A 17,596-nucleotide genomic window follows, 5' to 3' on the forward strand; every position below is an offset into this window, starting at 1 on the left:
AGAATCACCCTCACAGTCAGATTCTTTCCATTTATCAGCAAAGAGCAGGAACAGTCATTGTTGCAAGAAGACAAGCAGCCCACAATGCACGAAGAAGATAATTCTTAGAATAAGGTTTGCTTTGTAATGTCTACGGACAGAATTTGAATGTGTAATATTTTGACTTATGAATATGTTAATTTGATTTTGATTTGATATGTATTATGACTAAGTGTGTGTAACCTTAGAGGTGTTTTGGAACAGCTGAGGTGTTCCAATCTAGGGGGAAATTGTTGAGTTTAAATGACCTAATAAAGTCTAAGGAAGATTGGAATCTTCTCAACCTCCTTAGATTTCGCTAAGTATGGAAACCGAGCACACTTGGACATCCGAGCAGGGTATTACTTGTCCTAGCAAGGTATTTTTCCTATCGCAAAGGTTATCTTCTTGAAGTCTTCTTAAGTGGTAATCCGAGCAGGGTTCACTTAATCTAGAAAATGTGTTCTTCTAGCCTAGCACAGTTTGCTTACTAGCAAACCCTTGGCTAAACCAAGCTTTTGAAGCCAAGTATTTGGAAGATCTAGCAAGGTTTGAATAATAAACAGTATTCAAGCATGCTTGTTGAAAGTGATCAAGAAATATTCTAAGTACTTTCTCTAGCAAGGTTCAACCCCGAGCAAGCTACAGTGCTACCAGCACAGTTCAAATAGTGTTACCAGCACACTATGGTTTGCTTAATAAGTTATCTTCTAATAAAGGGTTGAAGGGACTAATGAAGAACAGTTTGCTCGTAGGATCATATCTAGAAAAGTTTGCTTTGGTCAAGAAGATTAGAGTCTGCTAGGTGAGTATTTTCTTTGGAAAATACTTTAAGTAAAGTCTACCCGGAGAACTGTTCACGAGCACACTTCAAGGTTACCAGGTCTACTCGTAAAGGACAAAAGGCACGAAGCCTACTCGGAGAAGACAAATGTTATAAAGTCTACCCGGAAGACTTGTTTTTACACTTAGTATAGTTTTGAATATGTATTTTGATTATGTACCAATCATTAGGGTTTCTAGAAAGAATGACAGCTGTCAGGAGGTGGCAGGCCTATAAATAGATTATTTTAGGGAACGCCTCCTACGGATGTTTGGCAGGCTTTACACTTTTCAGACCTAAAAGAATATTTGATTGAGTGGGTCGGCTGTTATAGGGTTATTACGGAAAACACATTCCTTACAAGAAACCCTAATCGATTAACATTTGTATGATTATATTCTATAAATGGAAATCTTTTGAGTGATTGTTCGTGTTTGTTACATTTATTAATCCTTAAGCAACAACTCTGTTTGTTTCTGATTCTACCGTTAACAAACATATTTCTTATTCAAATTAGCAACCCCTCATCAACCTTTTTGTCAACACATCTAATATGTGGGTTATGACATATTGAGTGAGTGCGATCCATACTTTTGGGACCTGACACAGACATCACTTAATTAGGGATTGTAATGAAAAAAGGTCTAAGAGAGATGAAAAGAGTTGATACAAGTGATAATTTGGTTGACCTATTCACAAAACCACTTGATAAAACCAGGTTCAACTTTCTTTTGAAAGCCCTTGGAATGATCAACTCATATGAGGTCTAATTAATGATATGTGCCTCTATGTGCTAATTGACTATCTTGATAGAGGGTTTAAGTGATTGTGTTTTGATTGATTAACTGTTGAACTTAAGTATCTTTGATGCTTAGGAAAATGATCAGTGAATGTGTGTGTTTTCAAGACAAGTACTTGATTTGATCTTTTTCAGTGTGTGCTCATCTAATATATTGATTATGTGATTGATCTGATATGATGTTGTTAGGATATGCAAGACTGTGCATTTTTTGAATTCTGCTTGTTTAAATGATGTCATGATTAAGATTTGATTATGTAACTTTCTGTTAGAGTCAAAATATGTTTTTGTGTCAAAAGTGCATGCTCAAATGAAATTTTCAAATTAATTTTTCTTAAAAAAATTCTGATAAAAACAGAGCAAGTTGATTAATGGTGTTGAGATATGATAAGATTATTCAGTTCAAAGCTTTATAGAAGCTTAAAAGGGGTTTTCAATGAAAAGACTCAAAAAGAGTTACTTTTGCTTAAAATTATGTCGGTTGCTCAAGTTGGTAGGACATATACTTGTATATGTTTGTGTCTGTCATCTATTCCTAGATTCACAGGTAGCTATTCACCTAAAGACTGAAAGCATTCGAGGCAATTATGATGAGATTTTGTTCTAAATTCTTTCACTTAAAATTATGTCAATAACTTTAAGTTGGAAGGACATGTATTATCATAGATGTTTGGTCCTGTTAACCATTTGTGGACAAACAGGATGGCCATTTACCTAAAAACTAAGAGTGATTGGGGTAACTGAGTTTTAAAATGTGTTTTCTATAAATTTGGGAAATGATAGTACACACACTATTTGGCCAATCATATGGATTTAATAGTCTAAAAATACACTTAGTACAGTCATTAACATGTATGGTTGCTTTCCAATGATTTGTAAAATCTAAGGTGAAATAAACATAAAGTAACTACTAAGCTTAATGTGGAGTTACATTATTGTCTATGCATGTTCCAAGACACATCTATCTGAATGATAGGAAGAAAAGTGAATATCCAGTCATACACGAGCCCGTTGGTATTTGGTGCCCAAAATGAAGTATTTATTTGAACATGACAAAGAACACAAGTGAGCAAAATGTACAAATTTAAACAGCACAATGTCGTTATAAATGTTCACATCCTTACGTTGCAATATAAATATATATATATAATAAGTTTTGTCGTTAAAATTTTTACCAAATATCAGTGGGTCAAAGTCAACTCGAGGTGATCTAGAGAAAGGCAAATAAGCCTTTAGAATAGATATGGAGCATCAAAAAGTAATATCTGTTATCCATTTAGTATTATGCATCTTAAATGAACCTTAACTTATATCACCAAAGAAATAAAATTCGTGCTAATTCTAGAACTGTTGTTAACCTGTCTAATCTGTCATAATAATGCTGAGAATGAAGTATTGAGAATCAACTTAGTCAATATGATCCATTGTTGAGATCTTTTCATAAAAGGAAAGAAAAAGATTAGAACGGAAAGATGACTGAAATTTGATCTCTTAATGCACCATTTGCTCTTAAACAATGATCTTTAAAGATAAATATGTTTGGCAACTGGTTTAAGACAAAAAGAGTTGCATTTTACCTTCAAAAGGTCTGTTGTCACACCCTCAAAATCCACTAACTGAGTTTTACCGTCAGAGGGTGAGAACTAATAGGATCGGAATCATTAGTTATAATCAAACACCATGTTTAAAGTTTTCAAACCAACAAGACATTAAGTCTTAAATAAAATGCGGAAGCGTAAATTGTAAAGCAAAACGTTTGCGCCACACAGGACGACTTAAAAACCCAAGTTATCAAGATAATAATTAAAAGAAGTTTCTAAAGCAATGGTGTTTAGCAAATGCATGTTCCTATACCGCGTGCCCGCCTCGGCTACCTAAGAATAACATACTAAAAGTGTCAACACAGGGTTGGTGAGTTCACAGGTTTATGTAAATAAAGTGTTTGTGTTTGCGTTTTCGTTTTGCGTTACCAGATAGTGTTAAGTCAATTAAATATCAATAGGTAGCTAACCTATCAAGCATGTATTACTAAGTGTTCGACACCGAAGCTGACTGTTTATCAATTTCCTTCCCACCATGTTAACCACGACCATGGTAATGTGTTAGCCAAGATTACACCCACTCGACCTACAGTCGAGTTTAGAGTTGGGTGGGGTTTGTCAAACCCAGTAGTACTACTCAACAGTGACTCGCTATTATCCAAATATTAACCGGTTCAATGTTATGAAGGACTTTGGTTGGTTTGTTTGCCACTTAGCCTTACAAGTGATATATAAAAACTAAACAAAATCTACAGCGTTGGAATATGTTGTCTCCCCCAAATAAAAGCGTTTAAAAAGAGTAAAAAGGGGACATGAAACTCACTGTTTGCGAAGAAAATCACAAAGATCCGAGAAAGGTGTCCGTCACAGAAAATCCTCACTAGTGTTCTAAAAACAAAAACGAGATTTTCTAAGTATTTGAACTACGAGTGAGTCCCTAGACTAGACACATACAACTTATGCATGAGATGCGTTTCGTGTTTCGTTTGTGAAATAAGTGCGACTCGACAAACACATTGGTAATAAGTTACACGTGTGATCAACTACTTAAGTGTCAAGTATTAACATTGTACATTACTAGCAACTATCCCCCACAAGGGCAATTTAGTCAAAACATAGCAAACATCGATCAATTATGCACTTTTCATGATAATTCAAGTAATTCAGCAGCTAAATTGTCTAGGCAGATTTTCACTCGACAAGATTACTCAATTTAATAAATCCTAACATGTCGAATAAATCACCAAAAATCATCACAGAAGAACACGTGAGTTAGGTTTCTAAAAATATTTTTATTATATTTTTATCATATACGGTTTTATCACAATGATCAAAACATCACAGTAAACACACAGCAATCATTATCATGTGCAACAGAATGTTATTTGTTATTCCCGTTAAATGACAAATCGAATTAATGCAAGACCAATTGGCTTAGATACCTAACTCAAAATATTAACTTCCAGAAGTGGAACCAACCCATTTTGTTTTGTCGTTTTATCAGATATCTTAGTCGCAAAACAGCTTACCAGCAGGCTTCCCTAATCAGACTTGCACAACAGATTTGTAAAACAATAAAAACAAACTTTTACACGTCCAAAATTTACAAACTCGGACTTTTCAGAAATTAGAATCGACCTAGTATATTATAGAATCAACAATCACATCAAAACATGTAATTAACATCGAGTTACAGTCATTTAAACATGAATTCAATAATCTGTCCAGCATCAGTTTTCATCAAAACTCAACATACAAATAACCTATGCATTATAACTCATACATACAACCCTCTAGATGCATAATCCACCAACCATACATCTCAATATCACTTTACATACACAATTAGGGTTTTACTTCAAAGTTCAATTTCAAGAAACATGTATTAACAATCAATAACAACATAATTAGTTATCAATTCACTAGCAATCATCAACAAACACATAATTAAACCCTAACTCATATTAAATCATCACTTTCATGATTTAGGGTTTTGATTAACACCTTCAATGGCCTAATTAAACACATGGAATGATAAAAGGAGATGTTAATTACATATCTAGCACCTTGAATCCTTCAAAACAAGTTTGAAAAGAGATTGTATGTGTGTGTGTGTAGCCTACGGTCGCCAAGAGAGGGAGGGGGGAAAAAGATCGATCGTATGTGGGAGGGAGGGGGATTAGGGTTGTGTAATAACCTGATTATAATATTAATATATTACACTTAACCCCGTAATCTTCTAGTTAATCAATTTCTAGCACAAGTTAGTTTATTTTCTACATGAATTAACATTATGCAAGTAAACACCAAGTAGCACATAAACGTAACACATAATTATCAACTTCTTTATGATACTTATCGTTTGTTCACCAACGGTTTGAGTCAACTCGTGTGTGTTTTGGTGGAATTCCAAAAGACTACTGGTGTAGTGATTGTCATGCGTCATTTAAATCCTAGTTTAAATGTAATGAGATATGCGTTACAGTTCGTGTGATATTAAGTTTGAATTAACAGAGTTAACCTGAAATTGACGATTGTCACATCATTCCCATGTTGAAAGAATTTTCGTATCGAAAATTTGAGGCAAGTCGCGATGGGTGTCTGAAAAAGCAAAAATTTTAAATTTGTCTTATCATCCCCTAGTAGAAAGAAATTTCGTCCCGAAATTTAATTTATACCTCCGGTGATTTCTGACGGTTTGTCGACTTTCGCGGTTTTCGGTGTTTGGTCAACCCTTTAAAAAGGTGAGGATACTTTTTTATAATTTGATCCTCGCGTTCCCACGTGAACTCTGGTCCACGTCTCGAGTTCCAACAGATTTTGACGATGGGAATCTTGCTGTGCTTAAGTGTTTTGGTTTCCCAATCCAAAACTTCGACTGGTTCTTCGATGAAGTGTAGCTGTTCATCAACTTGCAACTCGCCCAAAGGAAGTGCTTGTGTTTCATCAGATAGGAATTTCTTCAAGTTGGATACATGAAAAACATTATGTACGCCGCTGAGTTCTGCTGGTAAATTCAATCGGTATGCTACCGGACCAACGCGTTCAGTTATCCGGTATCGTGGGTTGAGTTTGTTTCGCTTTCCAAAGCGAACTACACCTTTCCAAGGTGAGACTTTGATTAAAACTTGGTTGTCCACTTGGAATTCCAGAGGTTTTCGGCGCTTGTCGGCTTAACTCTTTTGGCGATCTCGTGCTGCTGCCATGCGGTTTCGGATTTGGACAATCTTTTCAGAGGTTTCAAATACTAATTTTGGACCAGTGATTTGGCTATCACCCACTTCCGTTTGAGGATGGTATGCTGTGCTCATATCAAGGCGGGTGCCTAGTGCGCTTTGTAGTGACTTCCAGAAGTGCGAAGTGAAACGAGAATCTCGATCAGATATGATTGAGACAGGCACTCCGTGTCTAGACACTACTTCTTTCATATAGATGCGAGTCAGTCTTTCCATTTTGTCTGATTCCTTGATCGCTAAGAAATGCGCAGACTTCGTCAAACGGTCAACGATCACCCAAATGGTATCGCATCCCGTCGGGGTTTGGGTAATCCCGTGATGAAATCCATGGAAATGTGTTCCCATTTCCACGTTGGGAGTTCCGGTTGTTGTAACAGACTAGATGGTTTATGATATTCCACCTTTACTGTTGCACAAGTCAAACATCTGCTCACGTAGGTGGCAATGTCGGCTTTCATGTTTGGCCACCAGTAAAGTGCCTTTAGGTCATGGTACATTTTATCTGAGCCTGGGTGGATGGAATATCGGGACTTGTGTGCTTCGTCCATCACCAGATTCCTTAAGTCTCCGTATCGAGGGACCCAAATCTGGTTTTTAAAATATCGGACATCGTCCTATTTGGTTTCAAGCTGCTTATCCATTCCCCGCATGAGTTCTGATGGGAAGTTATCGTCTTTCAACGCTTCGAGTTGAGCATCACGAATCTTTTCAGGTAAGTTGGCGTGAATCGTGAGTTATAATGCTCGCACCCGTCTAGGCTTATCGGTTTCTATTCTTCTGAGAGCATCGGCCACTACATTGGCTTTGCCCAGGTGGTACTTAATGGAACCGTCATAATTCTTAAGTAGCTCGACCCAACGACGCTGTCGCATGTTCAACTCCTTTTGATCGTAGATATGTTGGAGACTCTTGTGGTCGGTGTAAATGGTAAACTTGGTACCGTACAAGTAATGCCTCCATATCTTAAGAGCAAACTCCACAGCTCCGAGTTCCAAGTCTTGGGTTGTGTAGTTCTTCTCGCGGATCCGTAGTTGTCGAGATTCATAGGCAATAACTTTCTCGAGTTGCATCAACATGCAACCGAGACCCTGTATCGATGCATCACAGTGCACTTCAAAGTTTTTCGTTCCCTCGGGGAGGGCTAGGATAAGGGCGCTACAGAGTTTGGTTTTCAACAGTTGGAAGGCAGATTCCTGCGCGTCACCCCAATTGTACTTAGTACCCTTGTGTGTCAATGCGGTGAAGGGTTAGGCAATCTTCGAAAATCCCTCGATGAAACGTCGGTAGTAGCCAGCCAGTCCTAGGAATTGTCGCACCTCAGTCATAGTCCTAGGTGCTTACAAGTTTTTGATGGCTTCTACCTTGCCTGGATCGACATGGATACCATTCTCATTGATCACATGCCCTAAGAAGTGAACCTCGCGAAGCCAAAATTCGCATTTCGAGAGTTTAGCGTATAGTTGTTCCATCTTTAGCAATTCCAGGATTAACCTCAGGTGTTCTTCATGATCGGTCTTATTCTTGGAGTAGACGAGGATATCATCAATGAAAACAATCACAAACTTGTCGAGGTACGCCTTGCATACTCTGTTCATGAGATCCATAAATACGGCCGGTGCGTTGGTTAAGCCAAAAGGCATAACAGAAAATTCATAGTGACCGTACCGAGTTCTGAAATCCGTCTTTGAAATGTCTTCTTCGCGCACTTTTAATTGATGGTAACCAGATCTCAGATCGATCTTCGAGTAGTAACTCGATCCTTGAAGCTGGTCGAAAAGATCATCAATTCGGGGTAGGGGATACGGTTCTTGACCGTCAATTTGTTCAGCTCCCGATAGTAAATGCACATGCGGAAAGTCCCGTCCTTCTTTCGAACAAATAAGACAGGGGCTCCCCATGGTGATGAGCTAGGTCGGATGAAACCTTTATCCAACAAGTCATGTAGTTGAGTGGACAACTCCTGAAACTCCGCCGGTGCGAGCCTATACGGGACTCGTGCTATGGGTGCAGCACCTATAGCACGAGCCCCGTATGGATACTCCTGAAGCTCCCCCATGGTGATGAGATAGGTCGGATGAAACCTTTAACACTTTCAACTCTCTCTCCTTTCCCTTTTGCTCTCGTTTCAGAAACCTAACCTACTTAAATCAGTTAAATCAAACTCATAACCCTAATTAACCAGCCCACACAATCCGACTCGGTAAGCATCATTTAAGTGTTTTCTGAAAATGATTATGTGACTATGTGCATTTAATCTTCATCTTTACTAACTCTATGTTTCTTGTGTAGGTTATAAATTTGTAGAATCTCAGGTTTTTAAAGAATCTTCAAATTATAACCTATAAACTATTCAAAGTTGTGACCTTTATGACTAATCCTTGCTTTGAATTTTTTTGTGTTTGAATAGATATGGCAGATGATGTACCGACATATCCTTTTGAGCACAAGAATAACATTTGTGCTCTGTTACAAGTGACTCCGGATAATGAGGAAGTGGCGTACATGATAACAGAGTGCCCTGTTCTATACAGAAATCATCGTTTAGATTTCTTGCACTCGGTCACATTACATGATGACATAAATGGTAGGCGTCTGGAGCCTACCGTGGCAACTCACGGGATCAGGATTACTGAAAGACTGATGTAACACCACGTAACCGCAGCGGAAACGTAAACGGGATGCAACAGACACGTCTGATTTCAACAGTATTGCTTATAAAGAAAACACCACTACATTAATTCACATCATATTACATTGTTCCGAGTTTAGTTATCGTCTAGGCGACAGCACATAAGTTTTACCAATAGTACATTAACATATTTAATACAAAATGATCACTAAGCTTCCACAAAAGCACGCATCATCAAGCATGTAGCACTTATTCCAGTTTGGGAGTACCTAGAAAGTATGTAAAGAAAACGGGTCAACTACGAATAGTTGGTGAGTTTCACTAATTTAAATAAACATTGACAATCATTATGATAAATCATATGTTAGCGATGTAATTGTGCTGAGCCCACAAGCGAAACCTTTGTCTGGGGACACTGTTAACCCAGTACAGTACCCATTCGGGGGGCAATGTTAACCCAGAAGCACGTCTAGGGACATCTGGGGACACTGTTAACCCAGTATAATACTCATTCCGGGGGCAATGTTAACCCAGAAACACTTCTAGGGACACCTGGGGACACTGTAAACCCAGTACTGTACCCATTCCGTACAATTCCCATACAATCAAATATTCATAAATACACGCAAATCCATGTGTTCAGTATGTATTTAAACATTTCAATAATAACATGCTTACCGCCTCGGGAAAATATTTAAAAACAATTCAGGAAAAGGGGCTCGTGAAACTCACCTTATCGTAGGCAATTAGGTATCACAGTACACCAGCTAATAGTCCGGATCTGTAATACGATCCCTAAGTTTGTTACTATACAATCACTATTAACATGACTTTAACCGTGTTAACCGGTACATCTGGGGATACCGTTAACCCAGTACTGTACCCGTTCCGGGGGCAATGTTAACCCAGAAACACTTCTCAGGACTCAGATTGTGATATCGTTTAGAGTTCAACAGTCAAAATTATTAATAGTTTGATTTCCCTGTTTTGCGTGCCTAGCACGGTTATCTGTTTTTACGTTTCAAAAATGAGTTTGGTCACACACGACCCGAAAATAATGGTTGATTGATAATTTAATTAAAGATATGAAATTAGAGCTCGGTTTAGACGCCCCGATTGGCCGCGGGACCCGTTTCCGTCTTTAGCGTACCGGAAACTGTTAAAATTACTCAAATCATCCGAATTATTTTCGGATGATTTATTTTTACTTGTTTAACTCAGTTATATGAAAATAATCCATTTTTAGGGTTTTTATACACCAGTCAGCTCGCTTATGCGAACTTTACCGGTTTACGCGTTTTAAGCTTTAAAAGTTTGTCTTTATCTTTTTTTTAGCACAAATAAATATCCGTTTAATCTCGGATCTTGAAATTTTGCACAAATCACTTTTTGACAGTGGGGATTTTTATAAAATAATTTCCAGAATTAATTTTTATATTTAAAATTTATTTATCTATTTTTAAACACCATTTAAACACTAAATATGTCGTAAATACCAAACGATCTTAGGAAAATCCCAAATTTATCCTGGATGACCCCTGCCATCCACATAGTCCCCTGTAATTTTTCCAGAACCAAAATCTCATTTTACATGCCATTTTCACTAAAACCGAGCTAGAAAACTCTAGAACTCGTTTAACCGAAAATCCTACTTAGACTTTTCCAACTGACCTAAAATTTTGTGTGAGACTTATACATGTTATAAAAAGCTTATCTGAAATTTTCCAGAATTTTTCATGATATTTAACTATGTTTCACCATTTTTGGCCAAAACCGAGCATTAAATTCACCAAATATTCATCCTTTGTCCAAAAATTACCAAATATTCACAGAACTCATATTTTCATATATCTAACACCTCTGTAAATTTTCATGACCAAACTCCACACGTATCACAATCTGTCCCAAAACTCAACAACATACAAAAACCGAACTACCTTGAGTTTCTAGCTTCAAACCGCAAGGATCTCGCTTTCTAGCCTTTGCTAGCAACTAGATACAACACCTAAAAGCACAATAACACCACACCAAGCAAGTTACACCCACAATCAAGCCATTTCTTTCATGGTTTCGGTTATGATATAAAAACAAAGATTTAACCGTAAAAATTCGTTTTTGGTTCGTTTAACTCCTTTCTTGGACCAAGATCCCTTGTATAACTTTTATACATCACTTGATCATGCAAGAATCGGTTCCATCTCGGGTTTTCACCCTTTTTCACTTGGAAACCTCATTTTCTTGCAAGAACACTCAAGAAACGAAGATAACACGTACATAACACGATCTTTACCTCGTTGTTCTTGCTAGAACTCTCGGTTCTTGGATGAAATTGTTGAGAGAAAAAGATGGATGTGGAATAGCTTGGTGAAAAAAGAAATGAAAGGGTTATGGGGTTTACCCCATTTCTGATCGGCCTAAAGGAGAGGTGGGGTGGGACCCACCTTTCCATTCTAAGCCACACATTTGGATTTCCACAATCCGGATAACGTTTTGGATAATCTGGTTCAGTTCATTTTTCGGTTAAATGTTTAATTCGGCTTAAAACGTGGCTAAAACGGTCGTTTTTCGGCTTAAAAATGAAATTTATATAAAACCAATTTATAAAACTTTAAAAACTTAAACCATGGCATTTATTATCTTAGAACATCATATTATTAATAATCGCGCATCTTTTTCGGCTTGATCGATCGTCTCTTGCTTGGTTTGGTATTAAAGGTTTCGTTTAACGTACCGACGTACCATTAATTGAAATTTCTTTTTATGTGCTTTAATTCACTTATCCCGAGGCTTTAAGACTTCGTAAACATCACTAAATCTTATATATCTCGTCTATAATGTATCCCCAATTCGTTCGGGCTTCAATAACCGTTAATCGGTTAATCGTATTTCAAATACGATTAATTGTATAATCGGGTATAATCCGTACTATGAATCATACATACTCGTATAAACGCATTATAATTCACATATTCATTATTAAGTATCACATAAATAGTATATACCGGTTAGGGTATACCTGATTCTGCCGGAATCGTTACATTGTCCCCCCGTAACAAAAATTTCGTCCTCGAAATTTTACGCGTCGACTACTTCCTTTTGAGGAAATAGATAGGGGTATTTCTTCCGGAATTCGTCCTTTCGTTCCCATGTATATTCTGGGCCTCGTTGCGAATTCCATCTAACTTTGACCAACGAAATCTTATTGTGTCTAAGTTGCTTGATTTTCCCGTCTACTATTTCTATGGGTTCCTCTACGAAATTGAGCTTATCACTTAATTGGACACCCTCTAGAGGTAACACCGATGTCTCATCCGCCAGACATCTTTTCAAGTTCGATACGTGAAACACATTGTGAACCGCACTCAGTTCATCGGGTAGTTCTAATCGGTATGCTACGGGACCGATTTTTGCAGTAATATTGAATGGTCCAATATACCTCGGGGCTAACTTCCCCGCCTTTCCAAATCTGACTACACCCTTCCAAGGTGATACCTTCAAATACACTTTATCACCTTTCTCAAACGACAAAGGTTTTCTACGGGTATCGGCGTAACTCTTCTGCCGATCCCGCGCGGCCTTTAGATTGTGTCTAATTTCAAGGATTTTGCTGGTCGTTTCCTGGACCAGGTCCGATCTAATAACCTGAGTGTCGCCCACTTCAGTCCAGCAGAGTGGTGATCGGCACTTCCGACCGTACAATGCTTCGTAAGGCGCTGCCTTTATACTGCTATGGTAACTGTTATTATAGGAAAATTCAACGAGTGGGAGATGTTGATCCCAATTTCCCTTAAAATCCAGTACGCATGCACGAAGCAAATCCTCCATAGTTTGGATGGTCCTCTCAGACTGACCATCGGTCTGAGGGTGGTAAGATGTGCTTAGATCAATGCGCGTTCCCAGCGCTTCTTGCACAGCTTGCCAAAGATTGGAGGTGAAATGGCTATCCCGATCGGAGATGATTGAGATGGGTATCCCATGACGAGACACAATTTCATTTATATAAATCTGCGCAAGTCTCTCAGTGTTATAATTATTCCTAATCGGGATAAAATGTGCCGATTTGGTTAATCGATCCACGATTACCCAAATTGCATCATGCCCTCGGGACGTTTTAGGAAGATGTGTCACAAAATCCATCGTGATTTGCTCCCACTTCCATTCGGGAATTTCCGGTTGTTGTAACATACCTGAGGGTTTCTGGTGTTCCGCCTTAACTCTCGCACAAGTCGTGCACTTACCGACATACGTTGCTATGTCCTTTTTCATACCCGGCCACCAGTAGAACTCCTTCACATCCTTGTACATCTTATCCGATCCCGGATGTATGGAATATTTCGATCTATGCGCTTCGTCCATGATTAATTCACGAAGGTCATGGAGGGTCGGGATCCAAATCCGATTTTTGAAATAGAGAATTTCGTCCACACGCTGTTCGAAATTCTTCTCATTGCCGTAAAGTCCCTCCTTTTCCAATTGTTCCTCTCTCAACGCCTCCCGCTGAGCGACTCGAATCAGGTCCGAAAGGTTCGACTGGACTATCATCCCTAGCGCTCGCACTCGCAATGGCTTAACCCGATCTTTCCTACTCAAAGCATCGGCTACGACGTTAGCCTTGCCGGGGTGATAACGGATGTCACAGTCATAATCGCTTAACAACTCGACCCATCTTCGTTGCCTCATATTCAGTTCTTTCTGATCGAATATGTGCTGCAAACTCTTATGATCGGTGAAGATGGTGCACTTTGTACCGTAGAGATAATGTCTCCAGATTTTAAGTGCGAAGATAACCGCTCCCAGTTCTAAGTCATGAGTAGTGTAATTTTTCTCGTGTACTTTTAACTGCCGGGAAGCATAGGCTATAACCTTATTATTTTGCATCAACACACATCCTAACCCTCTACGCGATGCGTCACAATACGCGACAAAACCATCGTCTCCATCGGGGAGACTTAAAATCGGCGCTTGGCACAATTTTTGCTTTAACGTTTGAAACGCCGTCTCCTGCTCTTCTCCCCATTCATACTTTCGATCTTTTTGAGTCAGGAGAGTTAAAGGTTGGGCGATGCTGGAAAAGTTCTCTATGAATCGACGATAATATCCAGCTAAGCCTAAGAATTGGCGGATTTCCTTTGGCGTTTTAGGCGCTTGCCAATTCGTAATTGCTTCAATCTTACTCGGATCAACGTGTATTCCTTGATGGTTTACAACGTGACCGAGGAATTGCACTTCTTGTAACCAGAAGTTACACTTGGAGAATTTTGCATACAACTTCTCCTGATTCAGAAGCTCTAAAATTATTCTTAAGTGTTGCTCGTGCTCTTCTTTACTTTTCGAGTAAATCAAAATATCGTCAATAAACACGATGACGAATTTGTCGAGATAGGGTTTACAGACTCGATTCATGAGATCCATGAACACTGCCGGCGCATTTGTTAGCCCGAAAGGCATAACTAAGAACTCGTAATGGCCGTAGCGAGTTCGGAATGCGGTTTTTGGAATATCTTCTTCCTGAATTCTAACCTGATGGTATCCCGATCTAAGATCGATTTTTGAGAAATAGCTCGCACCTTGCAGCTGGTCAAACAGATCATCAATTCGGGGAAGTGGGTACCTATTTTTAATTGTTAACTTGTTTAACTCCCTGTAATCAATGCACATTCTAAGGCTCCCGTCCTTCTTTTTCACGAATAATACAGGTGCACCCCACGGGGAATAACTAGGACGTATAAATCCTTTATCCAACAATTCTTGCAACTGATTGGATAATTCTTGCATCTCGGACGGTGCAAGTCGGTAGGGTGCTTTAGCAACAGGGCCAGCTTGAGGTAATAAATCGATTCTGAATTCGACCTGTCGGGTTGGCGGTAATCCAGGAAGTTCTTCTGGGAAAACTTGTGGAAACTCGCGTACCACCGGGATATCATCCACCCGTTTCTCATCAGAATCTGTGGCCGTCAAGCTTGCTAGATACGCCACGCATCCCTGGCGTATATATTTTAACACCTTGAGGTGGGATATAAATGGTATCATTGTGCCTGACTTCTCTCCTTGCACTAACACCTCTTCGTCATCCGACACCCGGATCTTGACGATTTTCTTTTCACAGTTTTTTTCCAGTTTGTTACGTGCTAACCAATCCATTCCCACTATCACGTCAAAACTACCTAATTCTACCGGTAATAAGTCAATCAGGAAGGATTGATCGTTCAGAATAAAAGGGCAATTCCGAACTATCTGCTTAACTATCATGGTTTTACCGTTAGCGACTTATACGGTGTAAGGTTCTATGGTTTCACTAATCGGAAGGTTTGCTATCGATAGGAAATTAACAGAGACAAAACTTCTATCGGCGCTTGTATCAAATAATACAGAAGCGTAATGATCAGAGACGAGGAATGTACCTGTCACTATGCTGGGGTCCTGGCGTGCTTCGTTCGCCCCCATCACAAACGCTCGGCCTCTCGCCGGATTGGACGACGATGCCTGACCCATGGTTTGCCTCCCATTTCCTCCATGGTTCAGCTTCGGGCAGTATCTCTTGAAGTGGTCTGTGCTGCCGCATTCAAAGCAAGCACGGCTGGTGGTCATCACTTGGTTTCCTTGTGGGTTTTGTTGTCGGGCTGGTTGGGTTCTAAATGGCTGCGCACGGATAGGTTGCGGTTGTCGGTTCAGATTGTTCAGGTTTGTCCTACATCTCGGTGCGTAGTGCCCTTCCCTGCCACACCGGTGGCACACTACCTCCTTGCACACGCCACCATGCTGGTAACCGCATTTCCCACACTTAGGGAACGTCCCTTTCTGCGATTCCTGCCTTCCGCCTGAACTAGTCATGGCGTAGTTCTGGGCAGCGGGCCTAGCACGTTTATTTTGCTGCTTCTCCAGGATCCTATGGTCATACGTACCCCGCTTTCCCCCAGCAGACTCTCCTGCCACCTTCAGTGACCCACTCATCACGAAATCGTATGTGACGATACCAGCTTGCGTCACCGCACCCTCAAACGTTTGGTGTCCCCCAGCGTTGACTATACTCCTTACTACTGGAGTTAGTCCCCATATATAACTCTCAACCCTCTTTGACTCTGGGGTGACCAACCATGGTACCAATCGTGACAATTCATTAAATCGGTTCGTATAACCCAAGTGGTCTGCCCCCTGCATCTCCAGGTTCCACAATTCGTTTTCTAACTTCTGCAGTTCGTTTTTCGGGCAGAAATGTTCCACCACAAGGGCCTTGAGTTCTGTCCAGGTCATGCGGTTTGTCGCTGCTTGACCGCGAGGCTGCACTATTGTGTTCCACCATGTCAAGGCATGGTCCGTGAACGTGCAGGTAGCATACTTAACAATGTAATTCTCAGGGCAGTTGCTGATGTTCACAACAGACTCTATTTTCTCAATCCACTTGACCAACCCATTTGGTCCCTCAGACCCGCTAAATTCTAGGGGTTTGCACAACATAAAATATTTAATTGAACATCCCCTTGTTGCAGGAGTCGGTTCAGTGCGGTTCGTTTCTACACTAGGTATAGGGCCATTACTATCTGTAACGACCACCCTAGGCGGCGCGTCATTACTCGGAATCGGGTTACCGTTCGGTGGAGGATTAACATTTTGTTCCCCATCATTATTGGTGGTCGTTTGATTGCTCGCAGGGTCTGGATTGGTCGTATTGTTAATACTGGCGGCGATGCGCGATACTATATCCGGTATCGCCGCCTCTAACTGCCGAGCAATCAGACGACTCACATCCACTTCCGACATTTGAGCTGACCGTTTTGGTGCCATTCTACACAACATCAGAAAAAAAATATATATAATTAATACAAATTTCCAATCTCGATACACAACACATATTCCATTCATTAATAAACATTAGTACATTTTACGTAAACATCAGTACACATTACATTAATATCAGCCCATAGATTAAGTTTTCATACATCAGTCCTACATCGGCATCATTTCGACATAACCCGCTATGGGTCAGTGCTTGAATGATACATCAAAAGTATCTACAATGGTAACCCCAAAAAAAAGACCCCCTATGGGCTAGTGGCTGTACTATAACTACCCAAGATTCACTCTATGTTAGCATCGCCACTAACTGCTTACACAGAGTATCAAAAAGCGGACCCTGACTACTACCACCCTAACAAACTAAACATGGTTGTATACCAACCACACCATCACTGCCACCATCACCGCCAACACCGCCATCAAACCCCGGATCCGTGTCTCCATCCGGTCAATCATCCACTATGCGTCCTCCCTCCTCAGCTGAGCGATCGCATACTGGCTGTCCAGTATGCAGTCCGCCAAGTGATTCCTCCTCTGGATACCCACCGTCAAGGCGGTGGTATGCTCATTCATCTGCTTGGTGAGCACTCGGAGCCACGCAGCCTCGGCGGAGGGACGCTCATCCCTCTCCAGCCTAGGGGTACCCCACACGGGTGGAGGCACAGGCTCGGGCTAGGGGCGGGAGGACTCGCCCCTGTGGAAAGTAGGTCGGGGTGGGGTAATGGTAGGCGGGACATAAGGGGCACTAATCCGCGC

Source organism: Bidens hawaiensis, unplaced genomic scaffold (genome assembly GCF_021521415.1).
Source record: "Bidens hawaiensis isolate Kalapana, Puna unplaced genomic scaffold, B.hawaiensis_p1.1 tig00007460_1, whole genome shotgun sequence".
Classification (NCBI taxonomy): Eukaryota; Viridiplantae; Streptophyta; class Magnoliopsida; order Asterales; family Asteraceae; genus Bidens; species Bidens hawaiensis.